Raw genomic sequence first — 6,295 nt, forward strand, 5'->3', positions numbered from 1 at the left:
TTTGATAAAGAAGTATGTTGTGATGATTTGCATAGGCCAGCAGTATGCGTATGGCTTGAAGTCTAGCCACAGGAGCAAATATTTCATCGAAGTCAATGCCTTCCACTTGAGTATATCCTTGAGCAACGAGACGAGCTTTGTTTCTGACAACTTGACCATGCTCATCTTGCTTGTTGAGGTATATCCATTTGGTGCCTATTACGTTGTGCTTCCAAGGATCGGGACGCTTGACCAGTTCCCATACATTATTCAGCTCAAACTGTCGAAGCTCGTCTTGCATAGCTTGAATCCATTCAGGTTCCATGAAGGCTTCTTCAACTTTCTTGGGTTCTGTTATTGAGACGAATGCGAAGTGCCCACAGAAATTTGCTAGTTGAGTTGCCCTTGAACGAGTGAGTGGACCGGGTGCATTGATGCTATCAATTATTCTTTCAATCTGCACTTCATTGGCAACGCGAGGATGTACAGGGCGAAGATTTTGCTCTTGCTGATCATTGTCATTGTTAGAAGAAATGTCTTCAGGCTGAGCATTGTCTTCATGTTGATCAGGTGCTGAGATGATAAGTTCTTCTTCAGGATGAGCTTCAGAAGGTATAATTTCTCCAGTTCACATTAGCTTGATTGATTCACTGGATGGAACTTCATCCAGCACATTTGGCAGATGCTCTCTTTGTGAATCGTTGGTCTCATCGAACCGCACATCCATTGTTTCAACCACTTTGTAATGAAAGAGATTGAAGACTCTGTAGGAGTGCGAATCCTTTCCATATCCAAGCATAAAACCCTCATGTGCTTTTGGTGCAAACTTCGAGGTGTGATGTGGGTCCTTGATCCAGCACCTGGCGCCAAATACTCTGAAGTAACTGACATTTGGCTTCGTGCCAGTAAGGAGCTCATAAGATGTCTTGTTCAGAAGCTTGTGAAGATAAACACGATTGATTGTATGGCATGCACTATCAATGGCTTCAGGCCAGAATTTTCTTGGAGTCTTGTATTCATCTAGCATCGTTCTGGCCATCTCAATGAGTGTTCTGTTCTTGCGTTCGACGACCCCATTCTGCTATGGCGTGTACAGGGCTGAGAATTCATGTGTGATGCCCAAGGTATCAAGATATGTATCAAGGCCAGTGTTCTTGAATTCAGTGCCATTGTCACTTCTGATATGCTTTATCTTGGCGCCATAGTTGTTCATTGCTCGATTGGCGAAGCGTCTGAAGACATCCTGCACTTCAGTCTTATAAAGGATTATGTGCACCCAAGTATATCTAGAATAATCATCAACAATGACAAATCCATAGCGACAAGCAGTAGTAGTAAGAGTTGAGTAATGAGTGGGACCGAAAAGATCCATGTGAAGCAGTTCGAATGGTCGAGTAGTGGTCATGATTGTCTTCGAGGGATGTTTGGCCCTCGTCATCTTTCCTGCCTCACAGGCACCGCATAAGTGATCTTTCTTGAACTTGACGCCCTCGATGCCTATGACATGCTTCTTCTTTGCCAGGGTGTGGAGGTTCCTCATGCCAGCATGCCCAAGCCTCCGATGCTAGAGCCAGCATTCTGAAGCTTTTGCTAGAAGACATACGGCAAGCTGTGGTCCTGCTGAGAAATCTACCACGTACAAATCATCTTTTTGATACCCTTCAAATACTAGAGACTTGTCAAATTCCATTAGAACAAGGCAATGATATTTTCCAAATATTACGATCATGTTTAAATCGCAAAGCATTGAGACAGACATTAAGTTGAAGCCAAGGGATTCAACAAGCATGACTTTATCCATGTGTTGATACCTTGAGATTGCAACTCTACCTAGACCCAATACCTTACTTTTACCAGTGTTAGCAAATGTGATGTGGCTCTTGTCGGATGGACGTAAGGTTGAGTCCATAAGAAGGCTTCTTTTGCCAGTCATGTGATTTGTACACCCACTATCAATAATCCATTCTGAAGACGCTGGTGTCGTACCCTACAGTGCAGTTAGGGGGATAGGCTTCACGAAGAGCATTGTGAAGCAAAAACATTTGACGAACCAGTGGGTTATGAAAGCTTAGATCTAGATTAGGACTAATAGGGAGAGTAGCAAGCGATTCAGGAACGAAGTATATAGTAAGACCATTCGGGCATTTGATCTTGCGCCCTACAAGATGTTTAAGGTCCCCAGCAATAGCGTCAGACGATTTTGGTTTTCTGCTGGAGACCTTTCCCTGCAAAAGAGAGTTAAGATTTCTTAGCCACCCACATCTTCAAGGGTGGCTTAGAAGCAATAAGTCTAAGTGCAGCATCTGAGAACTTTGGCTTTGGAGCCCTAGCAAACAGTCTTGCAGGCGGACAATACTACTCATAAGAATAAGCAGAATAGTTCTTGGTCTTATGAACATGGCGGTTTGATGAACCGCTCACATATTCATATGCCTGAGTATGGTTTCCCTGCAACACATTTGCGTTAGTGCGACTTAGGTGAGTCCTCTGTCTGTATGAAGCCTTTGGACCGTATGAAGCCTTTGGTCTGAGGTTTGTCTTCTTCACGTGAGGTGTCATGATGACATTCACAGGAAGATTCTCTAGACACCTTTTCGGAACCCAGATCTTCTTCATAGGCAGTCCATTCCTGCAGTTAGTACCAATGTACCTGGCAAACACTTCACCATTCTGATTCTTAAACAGTTTATAGTTTGCATCAAAGGATTCATCAATGACAATGGGGTTAGCACAAGTGAACCCAGCTAGAGTGGATGGATCTGCTGAAAATTCCTTTGCAGCAACCCATGTGGTTTTGGGGTACTGCTCAGGTTTCCAGTAAGAGCCATCAACATTCATTTTCCTTACGAACCCAACACCCTCTTTCCTCGGGTTTTGGTTCAAAATCTGCTTTTTGAGGACATCACATAGTGTCTGATGCCCTTTAAGACTTTTGTACACCCCTGTTTCAAGCAATGTCTTCAACCTAGCATTCTCATCAGCAATAGCAGTGGAGTCCTCAGCAGAGGGGCTAGTTCCCACATCAACAGTTGAAGATATTGCAACAGTAGCAGCAGTAGAACATTCAGCAACAGTAGTAGCATTATCACGCTCAATGCATTTAAGACATGGTGGTTCAAATCCTTCCTGAGCGGAGCTGATCTGTTCGGCGTGAAATGACTCGTTTTCCTTTTGAAGATCTTTATGAGCCGCTCTCAATTTCTCAGGATCTTGCTTCCTTTGAAGATAATCATAGGAAAGCTTTTCATGAGTTGTTGAGAGAGTTTCATGACGACTTTCAAGTTCCTCATACTTAACGTGAAGATTTTTATGTCTTCAATTAAGGATTCAGATCGAGTCATTTCAGCACCTAATAGATCATCGCTTCTGTCTAACAGGTTTTGAATATGTTCCATAGCTTTCTGTTGTTCAGTTGCAATTTTAGCAAGTGTTTTGTAGCTGGGTTTTGAACCACAATCAGAGTCATCATCACTAGATGTTTGATAGTGAGTAGTGCGTGTGTTTACCTTGGCACCGCGTGCCATGAAGCAGTAGGTAGAAGCGGAGTAGTCCTTGTCATTTGCATCGGTGTCGGTGATGAAGTCATTGTCTTCAGTGTTGAAGATGGACTTGGCAACGTAAGCTGTAGCCAGACTTGCGACGCCTGAATCGGACTCCTCCTCAGACTCCACCACCGCCTCCTCACAAGCGGACTCCTCCTCTGAATCCATTTCCTTGCCAACAAACGCACGTGCCTTGCCAGATGAGCTCTTCTTGTGTGATGAAGACTTTGAGGAAGACTTGGAAGAAGACTTTGAGTATTTCTTCTTCTTCTTGTCGTCAGAGTCATATTCCTTGCTCTTCTTCTTCTTTTTGTTCTCATTGTCCCACTGTGGACACTCAGAGATGAAGTGGCCAGGTTTCTTGCACTTGTGACATGTTTTCTTCTTGTAGTCGTGAGCAGAAGCTTCATCATTCCTTGAGCTTGATCGGGAAGACTTTCTGAAACCTTTCTTCTTGGTGAATTTTTGGAACTTCTTCACAAGCATAGCAAATTCCCTTCCAATGTCTTCAAGATCATCCGAACTGCTGTCAGATTCTTCTTCAGATGAGGAGACAGCTTTTGCCTTCAAGGCACGAGTTCGCCCATATTTTGGACCGTAGATATCTCTTTTCTCAAAAAGCTAAAACTCATGTGTGTTGAGCCTCTCAAGTATGTCAGACGGATCGAGTGTCTTGAAATCAGGACGTTCTTGAATCATCAGGGCTAGGGTGTCAAACGAACTATCAAGTGATCTCAGTAGTGTCTTGACGACTTCATGTTTGGTGATCTCAGTAGCGCCGAGGGCTTGAAGCTCATTTGTGATGTCAGTGAGTCGGTCAAATGTGAGCTGGACATTCTCATTGTCATTTCGCTTGAAGCGGTTGAAGAGGTTGCGAAGGACACTGATTCTCTGATCTCTCTGGGTTGAGACGCCTTCATTGACCTTGGAGAGCCAGTCCCAGACCAGCTTAGATGTTTCCAAAGCACTCACACAGCCATACTGTCCTTTGGTCAGATGACCACAGATGATATTCTTGGCAGTAGAGTCCAGTTGAACGAACTTCTTGACATCAGCAGCAGTGACACCTTCTCCAGCCTTGGGAATGCCGTTCTTGACGACATACCATAGGTCGACGTCAATGGCTTCAAGATGCATGCGCATCTTATTCTTCCAGTAGGGATATTCAATTCCATCGAAGACGGGGCATGCAGCGGAGACTTTAATTATCCCTGCAGTCGACATAGCTAAAACTCCAGGTGGTTAAACCGAATCACACAGAACAAGGGAGCACCTTGCTCTGATACCAATTGAAAGTGTGTTATATCGACTAGAGGGGGGTGAACAGGCGATTTTTATGGAAGTCTTCAAAACGTGGAAGTTATGAAGACAAACGTTAGAAATAAACCTATTACCCTGCAGCGGAAGGTAGACTACACTAGGCAAGCCATAGTCAAGTATTCAATAGAGTGAAAGCACAATGACTAATAGCAGCAATGTAGCAAGGATCAGGTAGGAAGATATTGTGAAGCCACACAGAACACGTAGTCACTCAGTAAAGACAAAAGATAGTGCGAACATACAATGACTTCACAAGGAGTAACAGTAAGTAAAGAGAAGGGAAGATGAAACCAGTGACTCGCTGAAGACAATGATTTGTTGGACCAGTTCCAGTTGCTGTGACAACTGTACGTCTGGTTAGGGCGGCTAGGTATTTAAACCTTAGGACACACAGTCCCGGACACCCAGTCCTGAACACGCAGGTCAGGACACCCAGTCCTCACCGTATTCCCCTTGAGCTAAGGTCACACAGACCTCGCCCAATCACTCTGGTAAGTCTTCAAGGTAGACTCCCAAACCTTCACAGACTTCGTTCTCCAGCAATCCATAATGTCTCTTGGATGCTCAGAACGCGACGCCTAGCCGGCTGGAGGATGCACAGTCCTCAAGTGTAATAAGTCTTCAGATCACACAGACAAGAAGACTTAAGTGATGCCTAATTCTCTTTGGCTCTGGGTGGTTAGGGCTTTATCCTTGTAAGGAATTCTCTCTCAAAGGCTTCGAGGTGTGTTGCTCTCAAACGACAAAAGCCGTACTCTGAATCTGAGCAGCCAACCGTTTATGGTTGTAGGGGGTGGGCTATTTATAGCCACTTGGCAACCCGACCTGATTTGTCCGAAATGACCATGGGTCACTAAGGAACTGACACGTGTTCCAACGGTCAGATTTCAAACTCACACGGCAAATTTACTTGGGCTTCAAGAAAAGCTGACTTGCCCGACTCTGTACAAGATTCTCTCTCAAAGTCTTCACTCGAAGACATAGGTTTTGTTTAAGCATCACTTCAGTCATTCTGACTGGTTCTCTTGGACCCCACTTAATATTATGGTGGTTGCTATGACTCAACACAGAAGAAAGAGAACTATGAAAGATCTAAGTCTTCGAGCTCCATAGGCTTCATGTGGTGTCTTCTCTTGTCATAGTCTTCAATGTGAATATCTTCATATACCACCTTTGACTTCAATGTCTTCATACATTTTTAGGGGTCATCTCTGGTAGGAAAACCGAATCAATGAGGGACTTCTACCTGTGTTATCCTGCAATTCTCACAAACACATTAGTCCCTCAACTAGGTTTGTCGTCAATACTCCAAAACCAAATATTCATACTAATGGCGCATCACCAAACAGTGCGCCATTAGTATGCCAAGTATACTAATGGCGCATCCATCTGCAGTGCGCCATTAGTGTGCCAAAGCACATGGTTAAATATGGCCCCTGGGAGGCATACTAATG

This window comes from Triticum aestivum, chromosome 5A, assembly GCF_018294505.1.
Source record: "Triticum aestivum cultivar Chinese Spring chromosome 5A, IWGSC CS RefSeq v2.1, whole genome shotgun sequence".
Taxonomy (NCBI): Eukaryota; Viridiplantae; Streptophyta; class Magnoliopsida; order Poales; family Poaceae; genus Triticum; species Triticum aestivum.